Genomic DNA, 24,796 nt, shown 5'->3' with positions numbered 1-24,796 from the left:
GCACAGAGTTGATACTGTTGTTGCTTTTCGTTTCTTCAATCATTAGTATTTTAAACGTATTTACATGTGTATATACAGAATATGGACAGCAATCGAGAAACCTAATAGTCAAGAGTGTCTACGGTATACCCACTTGAGGCAACGCGCGTCTGCCTAAAACAACACAAAGTCTTAGCAGTCGCACATGAAGTAGAGTGCAAAGCGCGAAATAAAACATTGAACTGATTTGTCTATATACCACTAATAATTTTGATGAATCATTTTGTTTTTAATATTCATCTAGCAGTGATGTAGCTTCAAAGTGATTCCAATTTTAGAATAAGTAATTCTGGAAAGACTTTTGTGACTTTTGAGAATGTACTGAATGCCCGGGCATATTCTCAAAACGCCTTCCTCCAGTCCGAACAATGATTTTTAGATAAAAATAGATTTCCAGAAATTAAAACATGTATAAGTGGTTCTCACGTTTTATGTGTTTTGCATATCAGTTTATTGAAAACTTTCCATATCCGCCATTGGATTTGTGTCTTTTGTGGCATGCACAAAACCCAGGAATCGTACATCTTTCCCCCCGGTAAGATTCTAGACTCGACCGATAATCGAATCACTATCTTGATATCCATCATAATTTATATAAACCCATACTGTGACCTTTATAATCTTTTACTGAAACATAAATCCCTTCCTGATCCTTAACTCCAATAGCAATGTATCGAAGTTCTTGAAAAATCCATAAATATCAACGACCATTACAATCTGCAATTCCATTTTCGCAAATTGCAAATCCGAACATCTCAATTAAAAAAAAAATCTGCCATATCATAAGAAACTTGAAAAGGGCAAGACCACTCATCGAGCCGTGACCCCGGCCGTGGTTCCACCTTTGTGTACTGGACAAACATCGGACCCGGTCGCTGCTGTACCTTTAGTTTGCAATGACTTGTCACTACACGACAATGACACAGCCAACCCGGGATCGCACGAGTGACCTATACGCTTCATCAACCACCACCGCCTCTGCGTCCATCATCCAACAATACAAGAAAAAACAGAACAAATTCACCTTGCATACCGCATCCCAGCCGCAGCAGCAGGGGTATCTTCACGCATCAATGACCCGTGTCTGTCGAGTGGCTGTCGCGATACAAAATCGAAGCCCAGCTCGCAGCATTGAATGATGGCTTTGCAGATAGGCACTTCTTACCCAGATAGAGTTATGTGACGCAATTTCACAATTCAGACCGAAAGAAACGCAAATTTCCATGCTCGGTGACCGCGAAGCTCAAGAGTCGAATGTGCGGCGCGCGCGGTTGTTCAGCAGGCAGTAGTGCTAGTTGCGCTCAAGTCACCTCCATTACTTTGTAGTGAACTCTGTTGCCCGCGTACTTTACGCACTCTGTACAACGCTAAAGTATCTCTGAAGCATCAACGGCGATTGGGACATACAACAAGTGTATTATTATGATCATTATTAATACCTGCTGTGCGACGGTCAAGGTTGCCCGTCCACACAAAATAAAAGTTGATCGAACGAGGTCAAAGTCGAGTTTAACTCAATGCATTCGTTCTCCGACACATCAGCACAGCACAGGATGAGCTGGGACAGGGACTAGCAGCAAAGCATGATAATGTGGATTTTCGGGTTTGGGATTTTTGTTCGACTTCCACATCATCGTGCGATGATAAGAAAATAACAGTCATGACAAAACTTTACCAGAAATGATATAAACGGCAACGAAAGCTATTTCAATCGTAAATACGATATCGAAAGGTTAAATGGAAACTATAAAAATGAAGCCAACAACAGATTGTTTTATAATTTAAAAAATTGTAGTAATCAAAATTAATTATTTATCATTTATCAAAATTGGTGAATACCTTTTCGATTTTCTCATTCAAAAAAAGAGAAAGTGAGAAAGAGAAAGGCACCATTACCGCTACGTGGATAAGTTAGAGTTTTTTTTAGTTCAGAACCAGTTTAGCGTATGCATTCAAATTTCAGGCGAAAATTCGAATGGGTGGGACATGAGACCCATCGTGTCCCAAATCAACTCTGCTAATACTATGTAGATTGCAAAAATTCCACCGTAAGAATTTTTGAAATTGTTTGACAATTTCTGGCTATGCATAAAGATTTGTGGAATGTTCGTTTCAGAAAGAAAATTGAGCGGAATTCAGCGGTATTTGAGCACGATAAAATCTGATTTATTGATTCCGAAAAATACGTTATTATTCAATGTGTGAAGGAAAAAGTGCGTAATGAAAAATGAAACGGAGTTTCGTAAATTTTATACATGAATTTTAATTAAAGCCAAACTTTCAATAAAGTAAAAAATTCATCTGCACCGCTGAATAAAATCCTAAGGGGTGCATTCAAGATATGTATTGGAATTAGGGATTGAACGAAACCACTAAGGTATCGATACGTTTACTTTGAAGTAGTATCGTATAAAAGTATCGATACCACTAAAAATACCGAATAAATAATATCGATACCTACTCGTATTATATGAGTACTCATATATTTTAAGAAAAAATCAAAAACGATTGTTCTGTTAATGTCAAGTAGTTATTATTTATACTGGACGGGACTCTAAAGAGTGGAAGCACATTTCATTACTATTTGTTCTTCGATACAATAATCACTTACCCCGAGAGTGTATAAAAAGCTATTAAACTTATTTCAAGCGAATCATTTAATATGTGAACCAATTGCATCTTTTAATCATTAGATATATTTTCGGTATAATTCAATTCCCTAAAAATGGGAATCTCTTTGATGCTTCTTCAATAGTCCCACTGCTATACATCTGCAAATATTAATGCAAAGCCGAGATTACCGGAGATGTTTGAGTCATTTACTATCGAGTTTGAGAATATTCCAAATGTTCTAAAATGGATTAAAGTGACCAGACTTATCTTGGGTCAATCCGTTATCAATATCTTATTTGGTTTAGTGTCACTTGGCCGAATGCCGTTTGGTCGAATAGTTGAAATACGTTACCACATTAAGTGTGTGAAGGAAAAAAGTGAGCAGTGAGAGGTAAGAAGTGTTTGTAGTGGGAAGCAAGAAGTGGGAAGTGACAAATGAGAAATGACTAGTGTGAAGTTATTAATAAGAAGTAAGATGTGATAGGTGATAAGTGATAAGTGAGATAGCGAGTAGCAAGCAAGATCATCTCTGAATGAGGAATAAACGAAGAAGAAGGATGGGGGAAGAAGATAGCTAGCTTAACTTTTTAAAAGAAGCTAAGTAACACTTTTCTCAAGAATTAATTAAAAGCTTTCATTTCGTTCTGTTGATTGCAATATTCAAATGAATTCTTGAAAAAATGTTACTTAGGCCCTTTTGAAAAATTAAGCGAGAAAGAATCAAGGATGATGAGGAAAAAATGAAGAAGAAAAAAGGAACTGGGAAGATGGAAGAGGGAAGAAGGGAGAGAGAAGACGGAAGAAGTAAAAGAAATAAAAAATAAGAAAGAAGTAAAAGGCAGAAGAAAGGAAAAGGAAGCAAGAAGAAAGAATAAAGATGGAAGAAGAAAGGAGAAGAAGAAACAAGGAAGAAGAAAGAAGGAAGAAGTAAAAAGGAAATGAATAAGGAAAAAGGAAGAAGGGTGAAGAAAGAAGAGAGAAGGAAGAATAAGGAAGGAAGAAGGAAGGAGGAAGATGGAAGAAGGAAGAAGGGAGGAGACAGAAAGAAAAAGGAAGAAGGAAAAAAGGAGAAGCAAGAAGAAAGCAGGAAGAAGTAAGGAGAAAAAGATAGAATGAAGGAGGAAGAAAAAGCTAAGAAGAAAGAAGACGGACGAAGGAAGAAGGAAGTAGTTCTCTGATCTCAGTTCTCAGTCCACTTTTGTCTTCCCACTTTTCACTTCATTACTCGTAATCTGAGGTCAAATTTCTGAAACTAGGTATTCGGCTAAACTTCAAATATATCAAATAAAATCTTCATATTACTATCACTTCTTAAGGTTATTCAAATTCTGTTATGAACTAGCCCTGTATAAGAGGTAAAATACCAAAGGAATAAAACCAAAAATTAATATGCACAATACTTAAGCCATAACAAACTCAGATATCAAATTGAATTTCAATACCAAATGCATAACCAATTATTATTCGTTTGGTATTGAAATACCTAAGCATATTATGCCTCAAGTATTCTGCATTTAAGTTTTTGATATTATTTTTTGGTATATTACCTCTTATGCAAGGCTAGTTCATACCAATTTCTGTTATCGACGTCGTCGCTCCTGCTCGGGTACAGATTCATCATGGAATACAGGACGTGTTCCGACTCGCCTGTAATGCGGGACTAGTAGACTGAGTTTGGGACTGTCCCGCTCAATATGAGACGTCCGGTCACTTCAGGATTGAGGATAGGTCACATTTACGATCAATTTTAAGCTGAGTTCACTTTTGTGCATTTCACTAATAATATACCGCGTTTAGCATAGACATGTAAGTGTTGAGCAACAAAAAATGATACTGGGTATTTCGAATGAAATTAAAAAAATAGAAGAATATTTCAAAGAAAATACGAATGTTTCTATTAAGGCCTTTTACATTTAATTGACTTTAAATTGGGTACTCGATTAATTCAAGTACTTCAATTCAATACTTACTTGGTATCGGATATCAAAGTATCGATTCCAAAAGCGCTTGGTATCGAATCAAAAGTATGGAGTACTCACTCGTATTTAGTTTACGATTTACGTATTTTTGATTCATCCCTAATTGGAATTAGAACTTAAAATTTGTTTGGGGCAAGTTTCAATGAAAGGTTCATAGAAATAACTACATTAAAGAGTTTTACAGCAGCTGCTCAAAAGCATGAAACGTACATCACAGTCAGAGCTTAAGGTGATTATACAATTGATCCCGTGGTGAATTTCAAATTCACCACATGTTTTTACACACCCATTTCCAAAAACCCAAATCTAGCGTAATAATTTTTGTACATTTCTGAAATTTAAGTCGATTGCTCAGCATAAGTGAATAAATGATCTACCATTGTTTCACCTGCTATATGTGTTATGGTTCTCTCAACTCGTGCTCTTGAAAAAAAATCGGCAAAAAGCACGTGGTTTCCAAGATGACCGATTTGTGGCTTTGTTGTTTAATCACCTTAATCTAGGAGAAGACTTGCTATAGTTATTGTATCCCCCTTTATTGCGGTATTTTGAAAATAAAACAAACTTAAATTCACGTAGTTGTTTTACTGCCTTTATCGTTAAACATCAACATTGTGGGTCGATGTATCAATATCAACCGAAATATCAAATCAATTCAACAAAGACACAAATTTTACAAAATAAGCTACATATTGAAATAATTAAAAGCCAAAGAATTTTATAAAGCATTCAAAATTTGTTTTAAAAAATGGACTGGGGCATAACGCACTAGAGGTGATGCAAAATAACACACATGTAAGGAAGAATCTCACATTGTGGACTTTCAGTGACAATAAAAGGATGTTCTTAATATATGTATATTGAAGTCGGTGGTAGATACGTCCCACTCAAATGAAAACCGCGTAAAAAATCGCATGTTTTGTCATTAACTCTGGGGCGGGATGACCGATCATGTTTTCGGAAAAATCACTCACATTTATTTCTGTGTGCACTCACTGTAAGAAACGCACCCTAAGAAAAATACATTTTAAACTATTGTATTTTAACAAATTTGACAAATTTTGAAGATCAACGCCGACAATCTTGCTAGTAGGTTGGTTCATGGTATCGATTTAGCGTGTGCTTCATATTTAAAAAAATACCTTCTCACTTTCTATTTCGAAGACTGTTGCTGCCTAAAGAATCGATAGTTATTGTTATTCCGCCATTTCATTTTTTACAAAATTGAAGCAAATATTCAATATTTGCTAAAAACAGTAAGTAAAAGTTTGCTATTCGTGTGCTGTTTTCTTTGGCAGTGCAATAATGGTAAGGATTTCAGAAGTGCACAAGTATTTAGGCTATTAATTCTTCGAATATTGCAACTTGAATGCAAAGAACATATTCAAAAGGAATCCCATACTTAAAGTTGCGTGTTTGGATCTAAGTACCGTGGAATATTTTTGTGGAATTATTCAAATGTTGCTAGGGCTGCTAAAAATAGTCGTGAACTGCCAATACCTTATTTCACCCAACATAATGCAAAAAATGGGGCCCTCCTTGGCCGTGCGGTAAGACGCGCGGCTACAAAGCAAGATCATGCTGAGGGTGGCTGGGTTCGATTCCCGGTGCCGGTCTAGGCAATTTTCGGATTGGAAATTGTCTCGACTTCCCTGGGCATAAAAGTATCATCGTGTTAGCCTCATGATATACAAATGCAAAAATGGTAACTTGGCGTAGAAACCTCGCAGTTAATAACTGTGGAAGTGCTTAATGAACACTAAGCTGCGAGGCGGCTCTGTCCCAGTGTGGGGATGTAATGCCAATAAGAAGAAGAATGCAAAAAAAACACAGATTAATTATTCTAGTGTTTTGTTCTAGCGATGTCTTTCTCGCGCTTCGAAAAAATATTTAAAAAAACACATCAGAGAGGTCGTAATAGCAATTAAGATTTCATTATTTTCATCAATCCACATCTATTTGCGATCATTTGAATTCATTGCAACAACAAATAGCAATTGCAACAAAAATGATCCAAAGCAAATAAAAGCAATGTACCTATGCTTACTGTAACAGTAACTCATCCATTTCAGAAGCGTACGTTTTAACACGCATTATTGACAGCGGAAACGTATCGCCCTCATAGGCTTCCGAGACAACGACGAGAACCAAAACACAAAAGCTAATGCCACTTAATGAATGGATCTCACGGGGGTTGCTAGTTGGGGGTCCCTTCCGCATATTTGAAATCTTTGTTTTTCCTTATTAGTGTGAATTTTGAATTATTTTAATTTTAATTAAAACCGTTGATTCAAAAGTATTAGATTGCTAATGTCGTTCCTGTTCGCGTGCCTAACATCTATGTTACTTCGACCTGGAAGCCAAACTACCGGTACTACAAGTACAGAGAAACAGATGTCTCACCAAACACATGTTTCATCGTTCATCATTTTAATGGTAGATTCAATTTTTTGTAAGTGGTCAATCGGCCACCGATGGCACTTCAGTCGATCTTGCTTGTGTTTGACGTTTACACACTATCGCCATCTGGTTACCGCTTAACCACTCCCATAGCATTTAGTATTGGGCGATAATGTTTTCGCGACGATGATTTTGAATGCAATTTGTTCTAAGTGAGACGTCTGTTCCTCTGTGCTACAATTGTCAAACCGATGATGTTGGTGATGAAACTAAACATGCACTACATGATGTATAAATTATGGCCAATTGAAGCTTGTTAAAGCATAATTTGTCAAAATAATTTTAATGACTACATCACCACTAGCGTTCTTGTAGTACTTATGCTTCAACTAAAAAAAACTGAGCCTTTTCTTCGGCATCAACTGGACTGGAATCACATAGCATAACAAAAGATCGTCTTGTCTGGTATATTTTACCAAATGATAACATAGCACGAACTAGCCAAAACGAAAAAATAAACTGTCAAATGAAAAACACTACCATCCGCAAAGCCTACTTCGATCTACGCTTCTATATTTTTTTATTTAACTGGTTGAAAACATAAAGGGGAAGCAAGGACGGAGGTAATGGAATCATCATTTTTTGTTGAATGCACTAAATGAGAATTTTTTATAATTTCTGTAAGCCCCTGACATCTATGTTCGAATATTACAGCAGTGATGATTATTGATAAATTCTTAAATGCTGAATAAATATAAATTAATTCGTAAAGAAAAACATTTTAATGAACATTTAAATGATTCAATAAACTTACGCAAATCCATTCAAAAGATTTTTCTATGTTTACGTTATATTTGGGGCCTGCCTGAGCCTTGCGGTAAGATGCACGGTTACGAAGCAACACTATGCTGAGGGTGGCTGGGTTCGGTTCCCGGTCCGGTCAGGATATTTTCGAGTTGAAAATTTTCTGGGCTTCCCTGGGCATAAAAGTGTCATCGTGTTAGCCTCATGATGTACAAATGCAAAAATGGTACCTTGGCTTAGAATCCTCGCAGTTAATGGCGCAGCTGCGAGGCGGCAATGTTGGGGGATGTAATACCAATGAAGAAGAAGTTGTTTTAAAAGAATTGCTGGACTTAGTTTCGTCAATAAAATCAAATTCTGATGAAGGTAGGTTGGGTAATAGTCAGAATCGACATCGTAAGCACGAGGGTCAAGACAAAAACTTCAATTCTGGGTTTGATTTATCTCAAGAAAGGAAGAAATTATTTAAGCGTAACAAACACTGGAAATGTTTTTATTCAATAAATAATTTCCCGATTAACTTAATGTTTAGTTGCCGAAATCCCTCATGCAGATGATCCCATTTAGCAAAACCGTTTGATACGTGACATAATTATTTCAAATACGCATCATCACATCATTTCAAGCTTTATTCTCTTATTTCTCTTAGTGGAAAAAATCGCATTGTTTTTCCCATTGAACAAGTACAAGTTTCTGGTTTGTTGGAATCGGAAATGTCGCTAGGTCGCATGTAGTCATGATAATAATTTCTTCGACCACATACAGTTATTTTGTCTACATAAATCAAGCTCCATTAAAAACAAAATCATTACCGCTACCATCCGGTATCAGTCTTCAAGAAAAATGCTCTACAGAATTGACGCAACCTGTTGCTTGCTGATCTGCTGTAATCTGTAAAAGTGACGTATGCACCAGAGCAATTTTTTCTCACTGCTTTATACTGAAATATTTTGATTATGTAAGTCCCTCACCGACCGTTATAGTATCCAAAATTAGAACTAATCCATATGAAACGAATATACGATTTCTCTTATTTTCACAATATTTGGGAGAATTGTACCTTTCTGAAAATAATTAGACCCGTGTATAAACTATTTTCGGTGTGCGCCTGACGAACAACAGTTTAACTGGAGACCTTCGTATATATTAAATGAAATCATGTTTACCTTTAAGGCTAATCCCTTTCGCGTTTTTAAAGTATTTTTCACTCATTGGTAGATTCCTTAAAACCAGATTTTTTGATCCGCAAGTGATATTTATAAAAGCAATCAAGAACCTTTTCCAGTCAAAAATAATTATAAACGCATTTCTGTTCTATATACAAAAGCTTTATTCTTACAACAGTTTTTACAAAATGCATACATATAACATTTATTGCTAGTCAATATATTGATCTCGAAATTAATCCTGTGAAAAATCAATTCTTTTGACTTGAGATTTTAATCTTTGGTCATGTTCATCATTTTGTCTGAAAATCAAACATAATAAAAACTGCTGCAATTGAATAGCTAAAAAAAGCTAAACAGATAATTTCAAATTGTTATATCCATTTTCGCCTTACCCTATATTAAGAGTTCGTGAAGGCTACGATATAAAAACGAACCTTGATAAGAATTTTTTTTCGGTGACTAAAGTCCAATCTCTTCACTGCCAACCAGAATGACAACTCTACAAGTTGCTCGCTTATCACAGAAACTACATCGGCTCCTTTTATTCATATATATATATATCGCTCCATTTGACTAATCCACTTCGATTGAAACCCACCATGATGCAAAATCATTACCAATCACCCTGAGGCTATGTGATAAATTTTCAACTTATGGTTTCTATAAATAAGAGATAAGATAGCTATCAGGAATAAAATTTCTGCTCACGTTTAATTTTGTACACGTACTTTAGAAACACATAAATCAATCAGCCAGAGGAATATGAGATGCTCAATTGATTTTGATGCTCATATGGTATCAAATATTCGAAAAACGCTCAGTGTCCGAAAATTATCGTGAACAGATTATTTTTCCAATGAACTCTGCTTATCAGTCAAAATTATTTACGATCTTTACAATATAAAGTAAAAGCAAAAAATATTTCAATATTGGTTGACTGCTCATTGAATTCATACCATGTACCCATATCAATAACAATCGAAAGCAAAGTACCGGAATGTTATTTTTTTTTTTGTTTTTCATTTTTGTGACTTTTTCAAGAGTGAGCACGTCAGATAACAATCCAAAAAAGAAACCAATTGATCCAAAATTATGTGAACAAAGTTAAAAGACTTCACTCCATTTACTTCCACTATATGTTCACTACATATAGTGGAAGTAAATGGAATAGTGAAGTCTTTTAACTTTGTAACATTTTCCTCTAAGACGAACAATATTAATTAATCATTATGTGAATGTTATTGATATAGAAACTGTTGTTAGTAATGGAATGAATACCCTAAATATGTCAACCCATACCACAAACTGAGAAGTTGTCAACGACTTCAAACATCATAACTTTCAATGGAAAATCAGGCAGATTAAATATTGAAAGAAAAATCTAAATTTTTAAGACACATTACGAAACGCAAAAATTTGGCATTTTTGTTTCCACTCCCCGATGTTACACTTTTTTGCTTGAAACATGTCACACTTTGCTCCATTCCCAGTCTTCCCTCTAATCGTTTCGTAATTTGTGGACGATAATATAAAAACTGAGTTGCTATACTGAAACGTGATTCGTGTCAACGACTGTCGATCACATTTGAAATTTGCGAACGGAACTGAGGCTGCATCAGCCGTACCACATCGGGGTGCAAACGAAATTTACAAACAAACAAAAAATTAGACCCCGCAGGGCACCACGCGCAGCAGCGTCTACTGCTTTTATAGATATTTCATTTTTGTGGCACCCTTGTTTTTAATTACTTTCAAAAAATGTTGAATGTTACTTTACCATTAATAGTCGAATGAGTCCAAACGTCTAACCATCGGTATATGATGGCAGCCAATTTTTTTCCTAATTAGTGTTCAAAGCTAGATATAAATACAATATACAAATGAAGTGTGAGAATTTATTTCGAAGTGCACATCCATTTACAGACTTATAAACACTAATGAAGCTTTAAATGAATTATATCACGCTTATTTTAATTTTTAACTAGCAGGTAGTATCGGAAATTAATATGATTGAGGGGTAAGATTTTATGCACGGCATATAAAAACACGCACCCACACCTAAATAATTGATTTCGCTGGGAACATCATCAGTATATCAATGCATGGGATAAAACAAACGAAACGACAAAATATTTTGTGATTATTCTAATAGTCAAACGAAATGTGGAAAATTTGCTGAAACTCAATAAAAATAAGGATAAATATTCAAAAATATTTTGTTAACAGAAAGTCAACCGTCAATTTGTCGGATCTGATGGCAATTCCCCGTAAATGGTATTCATCGACAGGTTGCAGAAGCTTCTCGCTACCTAACTGTATTGTTGGTTTGGTTGGATATGTTAGGTACCAGATTCTACGAAACAAAGCTTGAATCTTAGTCTACAAAATCAGATAAGTCGTTTTAAAATGTGTTCTTGGTATATGGTGACCCGGGGAGGCCCAAAACGCACAAATGGAGGTAAAACCAGTATGTATAACTGATTCAATTACATGTGAAATAGGAGTAAACGCATGGTTGTTTGGTGCGTTTTGCACTGTTCTCCATAACTGTAAATGTAACAGAATGCATATTGCGAATAAAAACGTGGTGTCATACTTTTCCAAAGTCATACAGCGCTGTAGGAAAAAAGGATTTGCATCACGCGATAGAAATTATGATAATTTGATTATTATTTGTTAGAGTTCAGTTAACATTTAAAAATGTTTGAAAATTTTACCTCCATTTTTTAATAATTTAGGTAAAATTTGGAAAACCTGGCAAAATGTCAGGCAATTTGGATGACGCAAAGGCAACTTTTATGTGTATGAAAATTCGGATGGGAGAAACTCTCTTTTGGACAATCGACGTTTTCAAAAATCATGCTAGAAATGATATGTTAGTCGTTCTATTGACGTTGCCCATATCGGGGCTTCTTTGCAATTTAGGGACAATTTTGCAACATTACAAATAAATGCATTACAAATTACAAATTTATATTATTAGAGGAAGTTGGACGTCCACGTTACTGAAAAGTTTTTTTAAGTTTGATCTCGGTGATCTTAGTCAAATTCAGGATTGGCTAGTGTAAAATGATTTAGTTTTTCAAACTTGATTTATTTTTTTTAATTCTGGATTTTTGAATACACAATAATTACTTTTATTTTCTGTATTTGAGAGATTTTCAGCCCAGGGCAATGCACAATAATCTTTAGACCGGTGCGCCATCGCGCCAAGCCGCCGCCGCTGATGACTTTCTTGCACCGTCGCTGCCGTCAAAAGTTAACCTTTGCATCCCCAACCTCTTTTGTGCAACAAAATTTTGCTCTAATTCAATCAATTTTTGACCGATTTGTTTGAAATTTTCAGACATAATCCAGAAATTATCTTAGTTTTAGAGAATCAATAGATTGGACATGTCGGTTCAACGGTTCCAGATTTATACGGAATCCCAGTGGGGTCTGTCGGGTGGTCATTTAGAACTATTTTGACTTTTATGTTTGTTATTCGTACCAATAAAGTTTTTTTATACCTGTATCGTGAAGAAAACTTATTTGCGATGCTTCTGAACGAATTTGGAACCGGTTCCGGGGCTCCAACTGGGGACATATATCAGAATACTTCGGAATGTATCATGAGGTATATCAATCATCGGCATTTTTTGCCGAAAGTTTTTTCGAAACTAACTTCATAGATTTCTACCATCAATTTTGATCCTTTTGATTCAGTTGATCAAAATATCCCGGGACACCTGGAACCAATTTCGGAGACCCTGAGGAAGACCTGACTCTGGTTTTTGAAAATAGACATAGCGTGCGACATATCAAACTTCATAATTCTCCATGACAAAAATGTAGGAAAACATTTTTTACATATTGATTCTACTTCTGAATACTTCCTGGAAAACCCGAAAGTCGAAGGAACCGGATTTGAAGTTAATTTCATAATTTGAAGTTCGTTACCAAAGCTATTAGTTTTACGCTCTTTTCGACTTTTCGAAATCAGATCGAGAAAAAACTAATCATAGGTTTGCCTCTAATATAATTTTGAACCTAATATAATAAGAATCTAACAATTTCGCATATGACCAGTTCTAATATAGTTTTTGGTAGGTTCTTATGCATAATTGTTAGAAAACCTAACATCTGCCGGTTAGGTGTAGATTCTTCGGGAATACCTCCGGAAATTCTTTCAGCAACTGCTCCAAAAATCCAGAACTGCTCCGGAACTTCCTTCAGAATTTCATTCGGAAGTTTCTTCAGGAATACCTTCGACAGTTCCTTCATGAATACCACCGGAAGTTCCTCCGACAGTTCCTTTAGCAATTCCTCCGGAAGTTCCTTCAGGAATTCTTCCAGATGTTCTTTCAGGAATTCCGTTGGAAGTTCCTTCAGAAATTTCTCTAGAAGGTAATTTTGGAATTTCTCTCGAAGTTCCCTCATGAATTTCTCTGGAAGTTCCTTCATGAATACCTATGAACGTTCCTGCAGGAATTTTTCCTGAAGTTCTTTCAGAAATTCCTCTGAAAGTTCCTTGAGAAATTCATTCGAAAATTTATTCAGCAAATCCTCCAGAAGTTCCTTAAGCAATTTCTGCGGAAGTTCCTACAGCAGTTACTCCGGTAGTTCCTCCGGAAGTTTCTTCAGGGATTCTGATTTCTGAAGAAACTTTCGGAGGAATTTCTGAAGGAACTGCCAGAAGAACTCCTTAAGGAGCTTCCAGAGAAATTCTGGAAGCAACCTCTGGAGGAGTTCTTGAAGGAACTACAGAAGAAATTGCTCAAGGATTTTCCGGAGGAATTCTTGGAGGAATTCTTGAAGGAACTTTCGGAGAAATTTCTGAAAGAACTTCCGGGGGAATTCCTGATGAAACTTCCGGAGGAAATCCTGCAGGAAGTTCCGAAGGAATTCCTGAAGGAACTTCCCAAAGAAACTCCCTAAGGAATTCTTGAAAAAACTTTCTAAGAAATTCCTCAAGGAACTCCAGAAGGAACGTCGAGAAGAATTGCTGAAGGGACTTCCGAAGGAACTTCCGAAGCAATTACCAAAGTAACTTCCAGAGGAATTCTTGAAGTAACTTCCTGAGGAATTCCTTAAGAACTTTCGGGGAATTCCTGAAGGATCTTTGAGAGGAATTGCTGAAGAAACTTCCAGAAGAATTCCTGGAAGAACTTTCGGTGGAATTCCTGGGGAACTTTCGGAGGAATTTCTGAAGGAACTCCTGGAGGAATTCGAAGGAACTCCTGAAGGAATACCTGGAGGAACTTCTAAAGGAACTACAGGAGGAATTTCTGAAGGAACTTCTGGAGAAATTCCTGATGAAACTCCTGGAGGTATTTGCGAATGAGCTCCTGGAGGAATTGCTGAAGAAACTTTCGGGGAATTCCTGAAGGAACTTCCGGGGAATTCCTGAAAGAACTTTCGAGGGAATAATGCTGCAGATCGACAATCCATTGGGTATACGCAGAGATATGGCCATTTTCGTGAAAACGCTGCGAAATTTTCCGTACACCTGAACAAATGTCAGTTTCGAAGAACACCCGGAACCTGTTACAAATAAGCCAGAGAGTCTTACAGTTCTCAAAATGTATCTTTAATAAAGATCCTATATTTATCGTCTTGGGAAAACATGAATTTTATCACCCATATATGCGTGCTTCCAGATGGTGCCAAGACCGGCCCTTGGAACCTGCTCTAAGGGTGGCAGTGGACACTATCATTCGGGAAATATTTCTGTAATCATCATCTCGCAAAGCCAAGAAGTTAGATACTCATATTTGCATCATTCCGATCTGTTATCATCTCATCATGTTCCCGGAAGCCTTTTTTACGGAAATGGCCATATCTCTGCGTAGTTTTTAAGGATTCTCGATCTACAGCCACCGTTGCTCGGCATATTAGTTCTAGTTTTTGGAGAAAGCATAAAACAAGATGAAAGTAAACGTCACATAAAATGACAAGCAGTGGAAAAATGCATCTTGAACATACCTTCGGAAAACCGGAACATCTCCGGTAGTCAAGGACCAACCTGAGTTTTTGCAAAGGGACAGTATACTAGAAGATCGTCCGCTTCTGATGGTCCTGGTTTTATCAAAATCTGATTATTCAACGCAAAGTAATGATAATTTGAATTTCGACAAAATTTTGCCTATCTCAACCTTTTGACTAACCCCTGTAGTTGTTCCTAACGGTAAGGGGCTGATTGGGGTTTTCATAAAAATTAGGGTGGGCCACATTTAAAAAACAAACTTTTTTTATTTGGGTATACAATGTTCCTCGAAGTTGTAGTTCAGCCTGTTTCCAAGAATTTTGCTAAAAAATATATTTCTCTACCTCTTAAATTGACTGATTTTAGGGTGACTTAAGGTGACCCTTAAAAAGCAGTTTTTTGCTCTACCTTTTTTGTTTTAAATTTCTCACCCATGTGATGTTCAGACCACTTTTTGAGCTTTGTGTAGCGCAATTTTTCATGGATTTAGCGTTGCCATATCTCATGTAAATCAAAAGTTATTTAGGGTTTTCTTAAAAAATAGTTCTCTTCCAACGGCTGTTTCTATGAATGACGCTCAGGTTCTATAACAAAATCACGAATTATGCCATGGAAGAAGCAAATCACATAAAAATAGCAAAATAGTGCTGGAAAATTTAAAAAACGATAATTGTTCTATACATTACTATAGGGTTATTTTCAACTTTCCCTAAAATGGAGTCTGAAAGTAATAGAATAAGGTCGAGAAAATAGATTGAAAAATTGTTTGTGCCATTCATCAGCCGGTAGAAGAAAACGTTTTCGAAGAAAACGTTAATAACTTTTGATCGGCGTCTAACGTCCATGAAAAGTTGCGCCCTGCAAAGCTCAAAAGGGCTGTCCATACTCCCCTCCCCTAAGCTGTCCACGTGGTATTTGGTTAGAGGTTAGAGCAAAAAAACTTATTTTTAAAGGTCTCCCTAAGTAAACTTGGAAAAATTGCTCTAAATCGGTCAATTTGAGAGCTAGAGAAATATTTTTAGCAAAACTCTTGAAACCTTATGTTGTGAAAAACGGATTTTTTTTTCAAAAGGAAAAATATTTCCAAAAAAAAATTGATTGCTCTGCAGAACAAAATTCCAGCTTCTCTTTTTAAGAATAAAGTTTGAATTTTATTTAATAAACCCAGCAGAATGCATATGGATCGTCGGATTTTGTTAGGCACGTTCATCTGTTGTGAAATACGGATATAAATTCACAATAGTACGTACTTTAATAAGAATTTATCTCTGCTCCGCAAAACTAAATTTTGGCAGCTCACTTTGAGAATAAAGTTTTGATTTCAGAAGATGGGAATGGATGTTGGATTTTATTTGGCAAGTACATTTGTTGTGTAAAACGGAATTAAATTCATTCAAAGTTAAATTCATTAAACTCATCTGCATTTTGGAATTCGAAATATGTTCTCAAAATGAGAAGCTGAAATTCAGCTTTGTATAGCAGCGGTTCTAAACCTGCGGTACATGTACCCCTGGGGGTACCTTCACTGGCCTCCAGGGGTACTTCAGACGATTCTATCACAAACGCCCGAGTGACACTCGCCCGAATGACAAACGCCCGAATGTAACAGTCGCTTGAATTCCATTCGCCCGAAAAGACCAAACGCTTGAAAAGACCATTCGCTTGAATGGACCACTCGCTTGAATGGATCACTCGCCCGAATTGATCATTCGCCCGAATAGGTCATATGTTTATGTATACCATCAGATTCAATAACAACATGTTATTTTTCCTAATCATATTGAAAGAAAAATATAACAATCACCTGGAATATATGAACGTTTTCATTCTTTTCTGCTATTTTAGATGTCTTCTTAGCCTGCAGTGGTCGTAGAGTATCAGTGGTCGCATTTCTTTCTTCTAGTTGTAACTGTTTTGGAACTCTGTAAAACGGAGGACTTCCTCGTTTCAAAAGCGTATTCCACTTATTGTGCCACCCGTAAATGTTATTGGAAGTTCGAGGAATACTGTTTAGGGTATTTTCGATGCTAGGAGTAGTGAGAAGTGAAAAATGAGAAGTAAAAAGAAGTGAGGAGCACGAAGTGAGAAATGAGATGTGAGAAGTGATATGTGAGAAGTGAGAAATGAGAAGTGAATAGTGAGCAGAGAGGAGCAAAGAGTGAGAAGTGAGAAATGAGTAATGAGAAGAACGAAGGAAAAAAGATGAGAAAGGAAGAAAAAGAGATGGAATAAAAAAAGAAGAGAGAAGGAAGAAAAGAGTGAAGGAAAATAGAAAGAAGATAAAATAAAGAAAGAAGGTAGAAAGGAAGAAAGAAAGAAAAAAGAAGGAAAAAAGAAGGAACAAAGAAGGAAGAAAGAAAGAAGAAAGCATGAAGAAAGGAATAAGATAGAAGGAAGAAAGAAGGAAGAAAGAAGGAAGAAAGAAGGAAGAAAGAAGGAAGAAAGAAGGAAGAAAGAAGGAAGAAAGAAGGGAGGAAGAAGCATGAAAGAAGGAAAAAAGAAGGAAGAAAGAGTAAAACGAAGAAAGAAAGAAGGAAGAACGAAGGAAGAAAGAAGGAAGAAAGAAAAAAGAAAGAAGAGAGAAAGAAGGACAAAAGAAGGAAGAAAGAAAGATGAAAGAAGGAAAAAACAAAGAAGAAAAAAAGAAGAAAAAAGGAAGAAAGAAGGAATAAAGGAAGAGGGAAGAAAGAAGGAAGAAAGAAGGGAGAAAGAAGTATGAAAGAAGGAAGAAAGAAGGAAAAAAGAAAGAAGAAAGAAGGAAAAAAGAAGGAAGATAAAGGATGAAAGAAGGAAGAAAGACGAAAAAAAAAGGAAGAAAGAAAGACAAAAAAAGAAAAAGGATGAAAAAGAAAGAAAGAAGGAAGAAAAAAAAGAAAGAAAGAAAGAAAGAAAGAAACGAGGAAGAAAGAAAAAAGGAGAAAGAAGAAAGAAAGAAGAACGGAGGGAGAAAAAGGAAAAAAGAAAGAAGAAATGAGGAGAAAGAAGAAAAAGAAAAAGAAGGAGGAAAGAAAAAAGAAGGAAAAAGAAGAAAAGAAGAAGGAAAAAAGAAGAGGAAAGAAAAAGGAAGAAATAAGGAAGCAAAAGAAAGAAAAAGAGAAAAAGAAGCATGAAAGAAGAAAGAAAGAAGAAAAGAAAAAAGGAAAAGAAGTAAGGAAGAAAGAAGAAAGAAAGAAGAGACAAGGAAGAAATGAGGAAAAAGTAAGAAGAAAGAAGGAAGAGGGATGAAGAAAGTAAAATAAACGAATGAGGAAGAAAGAAGAATGGAGGAGGAAAAGGAAGAACTAACTTCTCGACCTAATGGTCATTCGGCCTAATGGCCTGACACCGGTATTTTCATAGACCGACCATAGTGAAGGGAGAAAAGTAGGTCTCTAGTGGTGTTTTTGTGCGTTGATTGGCAACCTTTCGCATGAGTCCACTACGTTAGGAATAAGTACGTTAGGCATAATGGATGTTACACATTACGGACGTTATTAATTATGTCTTCAAAACATTTAGAAAGAACAATGTATGAAGAAAAGAAGGGTGAATTCGTAATTCCGCCTCTTATTTTGACGATTGGTTTAAATAAATACCCTTGCAACATCATTTTCGCTACAGCTCTAATTATTCCGTGAGGTTTTAATTCATTTCAGGATGTTTGTGGACCGGTATAAGTGACCAGCATACATATAACAAAAACAAGCGATCTCAAAAATGAAAAAAATTAAAAAATTGTGTTGTCAAAATCGAACGAAAATCGAATGTTGCCAAAATCGAATGGGGTCTGTATAAAAAACCCACTCATTTTTAGGCACTTATCCCTAGCCGATTTTCTCGCAACAAGTTGCATTCGACGCAGAATCCTGTCCCATTGTATCCTATTGAAAATTGGTCTGATCGGACTATGGGCCCAGAAGTTATGGCCAAAATATTATTTTTTTCAACATTAACATTTTCCTATTGAAAATCGGCCTATGGGCTCAAAAGTTATGGCCAAAATACTGTAATACTATTTTAATATCACACGAGAAAGGCTCCATCACCGCTAGTTTGATTATTCTGGGTTTTTTACAATAAAAAGAACGTCCTAAATGAAATCCAACAACTCATATGCATCTGGAGAGGATTATTCTATGAAATTTGAACATTATTGTTAAACGAATAAACAAAAAAAAACTTTGCAGAACAATTGAACCAATTCAACTTTAAATTATGTATTTTCATACTTACTCAATATACATACCACATACTTTTGTGAATAAAACCCTTTATTCTCAAAAACTGGACGTGTAACAGAAAATCTGAATATGTATCTGAATTCAGCATAAAAAATCTCTATTGAGTACATTGGAAATGGTTGAAGGGAGCGAAAAAGGGTCATTTTTGTTGGATAGTGTTATTTATTGCTTTTTTCTTCTATCCTAGATTTGTTTTATGTATTGCTATTTTTATTTATAGAAAATTGGATCATTTTTTGCTTGTGGAAAACATTGCTTTTTTATTTGCAACTTCGACATTAAAAATGGCCAATATTATCATGGTTTATGAAAAAACTACATAGATCATTTAAATAAAGAGAAGTTTCATTGATTCTACCCTGATTTCTTTATGGAAAAATTTCTTATTGCAATTTTATTTTGCAGCCATTGATACCAAATTTTGATGTGATATAAAAGTTTTTTTATTCCGTTACTTACAATAGCTCAAAGTAAAGCAAAATAAAATTATAAATGATTGATACCAAAACCATTTCTTTCCATTTACCAAGTCCCCTTTGCTCGCATTAGCTTTTGCTAGTTCACCTTTATAACATTACACACATTGAATATTAGTTTGCATTACATTTCACTTACTCTTTACGGACTGTTCGCTGGCAGTTGCTGTTTGGTTCGATCGTTCATTATAGGTGACTATTTGAAGCAATGTGCCAACAAGAGATCCACACGCACACGCTCACGCCAGGTGTGCGGCAGCAAACGAGGAACCCGCGAAGGGCCAGGCAGGGGCGGCCTCAGCTGCTTCAAGCGTCTATTACTTGCGGACACCAAAAAGCACAAATCGCGAACCCTCCGGTTACCCTACTTCGGTTTAGCTATTTTTCTACTCTGTTCGACTGAAATGTAAACGCCACACAAAAAATAAGAAATCCATAGCAAATTGCAAGAGCGATGAAAATAATGTCGCATTTTACTAGTCTAAGAATATAGTTTGATTGAATAATTGTATTTTAGTTATCATTATTTATAGCTCTACACTATGAAAAACATCGCGTCAGCTTTATACTATTAGGAACATTGAAAATAAATATAAGCTTTATATATTTCCAAACTATAGTTTTGAGCTCTTAAAATTAGAATTACCGCCAATACTACATAATGCCATGTTTGGCCCACGATACAGAAAAAACTATTGTATTAAAAACCAATCATAAAAAGGTGCCAAATTTCTAAGAAATCGTTTTCATGTCTATGCATTTCTCGACTAGTTACAAATCGGTCATAATTTCAAAATATTCAGAAAAAATATTTTAAGCTCTTTTTAGTGGAATGTATTCAACAAAGTCCGAGTCAGCAAAGATATTGAAATAATTGGTGGAATTAAATGGAGAGTACTAAACTCGTCTCAGACATTTCAAAATATTGTTTGGAAACATTTTATTATGTGGCGCTTATTCATCTGACATTCTATGCGCCTCGCCCCGCAACGCAGGTTTAAGCGAAATGTGGGTATCTGTCTTCATTCCACCCTATATAGACGATGCGTCGACGAGGGCAGTCAGAGGAGAAAACGAGTTTCGCTTCGAATGTTTGTTGTAAGAAGCAAAAAAAAAACTTCAATACACTACTTGCAGAAGCAGCAACACTGACTGGGTAATGGTAATAGCTTTTTTGCTTTTCTTCAAATTGCTCGTGTAATTTTTTATTTTGCCTTGGAGCAAATCTTCTCACTTTTTTCTTCGATAGATTTCGAGGCAAGTTGCGCACTCTTCTTCGGTGATTTTTTGACGATCATCCTATATGATTGCGAAGGTACGAAACTTCAATTTGAGCATATCTTCGTCCGAAACAGCACTATACTGGGCCACGTGAAGTAAGCGAAACCCATTGAATGAATTTCAGAGAATCGAGAACACTCAGGAAACCCCAGAACAAAAAAAAATACACTGTACGCTAAAACATAGACCCTAATTGGTAAACAACACGCGGTGAACAATCCCTGATTGTTTTGGCTATGAGATTCATTTATACGAATCGGTTGGATAATCCACAGTCAACAATTTTCAAATAGAGCATACAAACATTTTAAGCTTCAAAGAACACCATTCGCGTAAATTCTTCCAGTCACCAATTTTAAACAGAACTTGACGTCACCAGTCGCACACTATCCACGCACCCACGAAGTGCAAAGTCCAGCTGATTCCTGGTCGTGAAGGGAATGTTTACGAAGACGATTCTATTCCTTCCCTACCGTCGCCAATTACATAAAAGAGCGTTCCATCAAACGTTGTTCCTATAGCCAGCAACAACAAACATACTCAAACCACGCGAACGAAAACTTTGCGCTGGATATCGGTTATTGCATCTGATGCAACTGCAACGGCACAGCGATGACCAAGCGACGTTCAACGACCAGAAATGTTGTTCGCGCGTGTTTACTCGCCGAGGTATCGTTCGCGACTGAGCGTCAACCTTCCGAACCGATAGAATGTGATTGGAGAACTGGGAAGCTATCTCTGCCAATAGTGCCTATGGACTGGAGATACGAAGCCCGATTAAGGCGCGGGGCCTCTGCCAATCACTAATGGTTAGTGGCAATAGTACTAAATGTACCTGTTGACTTGGAATTAAAGTGTTCAAACCGGCCAGGTGTGTCCATTGGAATTTGAAATTCGCCATCATTGACATCCTGAACGGATTAATAGGGACATCAAAAAGTCCTATTGCAAATTCAATACTATGAAAATGGCATAAATTGTAAAGTTTTACATATCCTATTAATAAGCTTGATTTTACAATTAGGTGAAGGAATGCCACACTAATTTAGTTTTAAACTATTAATATCAGCACAGTAGATTAGTTTAAGACCAGCCCCCTCAAATCTGCCGGCAAATATATTTACGTAAAGATTCACAGAGCGAGGTGAGCGTCAACAAATACGCAATATTAGAGCATAGCACATAGTATGTCTCTCATAAAAGCTTGTAGAGAGGGTGGTTTATTGATGTGTGTAGCTTTCGAGACTCACAGTAAAAGCTTTAATGACGGGTGGCAGTATGAAAGCTTCAGAAAAATTGCTTGCTTATTCAATTGGACGTTATTGATGAATATTGTATTGACTTCGCCTCCTGGGCTTGAGTAAGTTTGGCTTATTCAGATCACTGCAAGAGATAGGATAAACTTATTCCCGTGTCAAAAGACGAGTTTAATAAATAATGAGCCGTTGAAAAGAGTTTCGGTCCCATATGATCAACACATCATCAACCAGCTACGCCCTCGACTAATGAAATTCGGCATCGATCTAGTATTCTCCAGAAGAAACAGCCAAATCAAGTCTTTATTGCGTTCAACGGAGGATGAAGTAAAAATCTATATACATAAAAATGAATTTCTGATTTTCTGAACCTTCTAGTTTCGGAAGCTAATGAACAGATCGGCGTGAAAATTTGTATGCAGAGGTTTTTGGTGCCGGGGAAGGTTCTTAACATGGTTCGAGATCCCTCCCTCTTTGAAAAGGGGGGCTCCCATACAAATGAAACACCAATCTCTTCATAACTAGAGACCAAATCAGAGAATAATTCAATTTTAGGCGAAACGAAGTTCGTCGGGTCTACTAGTGTTGCATAAGACAGGCGTAAATAAAATACGTTGCTCCCAATAAGTACTGCAAAAGGTCGTGCTCGTTATAAGACAGAGATTAAAGCACCTTTTTCTATCTCGGGTGGCCAAATGTGGGTTATTTGATCAATATCGCATGGAAAGCAGGCTTGAAAGAATGTTGTGCTTTGTTTTAAAATTAAAATTGTCTGCATTATTTTAATAGATATAGGGTATCTGTTCCATTTTTAATAGCATGCACCTATATCAATAATATTCGCAAAACAGACAATTTAGGCACAATTTGTGTCGTGTTTTGTTGTTATCCGGCGTGCTCACAAAAATGGGAAATAAAACAATTTGTGCACCATTTTTTTGTTTTCGCATGGTATTGATTTGGGTACATGGTATGAATTCGAAATGCAGTTCCTATGCAGTTTCTAAAATCTCCCGAATTTGTGGTAATCACAAAAATAAAGCAGATATAGCGCACTTTCATGACCTTGGCACGGAATAACATATTTTGAGATTTTCAGTATGCCTATCCTCCTTCGCGTATCTATATACACCCAGGTTTTTTTTACACGATTGGAATTCATTAATTTCTCGGATAACCCGAACTTTCACATGTTTTTAAATACCCCCTGAATTTTCATTGATTTTTTTGTGATTTTTTTCGTGGGGTTAACTCATTGTTTCATTGACGCTGAAGGTCTTAAACGACTAAAACCAAACCGTGTAAAAAACCTGGGTGTAGATTGAAAGGGGCAGCTATGCAAACATCGCGTGACATCTCTTATTGAAAATGAGAAATTTCAAGTATTGCTCCCAATGTGAATAAATCCATGTAGGCCAAACAAAAAAAGGTTTGAAAATTTTAAATGAATTTTTTGTACTCATATTAATCGTTTATCATATGCAAGGTATCTAAGCATGTATTAAGCAGATATTAAGAGCATATAAAGACATGATTAGTTGCTATCGGTTTTATACCGTCCCTAGTTGACCTGGTAGACCAATTGTTCTGATAGATTTGGGCTACTTAGAAAGATTTGGGCTACTTAGCACATCGTATTTTGACATACATAAAGCGTTCACCATACACATGACATCAAAGGGTCTGTATCAATTATGTACCGAGCGTAGGTGGACTGATAGATCAATTGTTTTGAAGTCCAGATGATTTGTATAACTAAGATAATAGACTTGAAATTGCTAATCATACGCATGGTCTCTTGGGTAGACTCATTGATCCGATCTTCTGAAAGATGTGAATACTAAGGAAATCCTAATACGTGAATGATTCTTAAATAATAAGCATGACCTCTAAGGAATTATATGGACACAATGGATTACAAAGTAAAGCAAATATCTAAAAAGCGATTGTTGTCATTAGTCACGTTGTTGATCTGGAAAAAATCTCGCAGAACTATTATGCTGTCAATAAACGTGATGGCTCCAGGATGAAAAGTCCATTTCACTCATTTATTAAGTCTACATCTGAACAGATAACACTGAATCAACAATTTGACGCCACAATACACGGTTCGAGGCCGCATCGCTCCATCCTCGAATACGCCCCACGCTCGCCAAGTCGTTTTGCACCTGGTCTGCCCATCTCGCTCGCTGGGCTCCACGCCGTCTCGTTCCTGCCGGATCAGAGGCGAACACCATCTTTGCAGGGTTGCTGTCCGGCGTTCTTGCAACATGTCCTGCTCATCGTACCCTTCCGGCTCTAGCTACCTTCTGGATACTGGGCTCGTGGTTCTTTCTTCGCCGCCACACATCGTCTTCTTGCACACCGCCAAAGATGGTCCTAAGCACCCGTCTCTCGAATACTCCGAGTGCTTGCAAGTCCATGTCCATGTTTCATGTCCGTAGAGGACAACCGGTCTTATTAGCGTCTTGTACATGACGTCTTGTACATGACACACAAACTCCTCCTCTTGGCCAACCTGAGCGTTCAAATCTCCTATGATGATTTTAACGTCGTGGCTTGGGCAGCTCTCGTACTCATGCTCCAGCTGCGCG

The 24,796-nt window shown here is 36.6% G+C and overlaps 1 protein-coding gene across 7 annotated transcripts in view; it reads right to left on the bottom strand.

Annotated features, from left to right (window-relative positions):
- The window catches only part of LOC134226956 (diacylglycerol lipase-beta-like), a 115,107-nt gene extending 93,462 nt beyond the window's left edge, over window positions 1-21,645 (bottom strand). The window contains exons 1-2 of one of the 7 annotated variants that reach the window (XM_062708099.1): window positions 21,247-21,645; window positions 19,805-20,064 (exon numbers count right to left, since the gene is read on the bottom strand). The gene's annotated coding sequence lies outside the window, so the exon portion shown is untranslated. The remainder of the gene's footprint in view (window positions 1-19,804; window positions 20,065-21,246) is intronic. The other 6 variants (XM_062708098.1, XM_062708100.1, XM_062708101.1 and 3 more) reach the window with 6 other exon arrangements.
- Between the last annotated feature and the right edge of the window lie 3,151 nt (window positions 21,646-24,796).

Source organism: Armigeres subalbatus, chromosome 3, assembly GCF_024139115.2.
Source record: "Armigeres subalbatus isolate Guangzhou_Male chromosome 3, GZ_Asu_2, whole genome shotgun sequence".
Lineage (NCBI taxonomy): Eukaryota > Metazoa > Arthropoda > Insecta > Diptera > Culicidae > Armigeres > Armigeres subalbatus.
The sequence above is the reverse complement of the archived record's forward strand: the minus strand, read 5'-3'. Positions and strand labels throughout refer to the sequence as shown.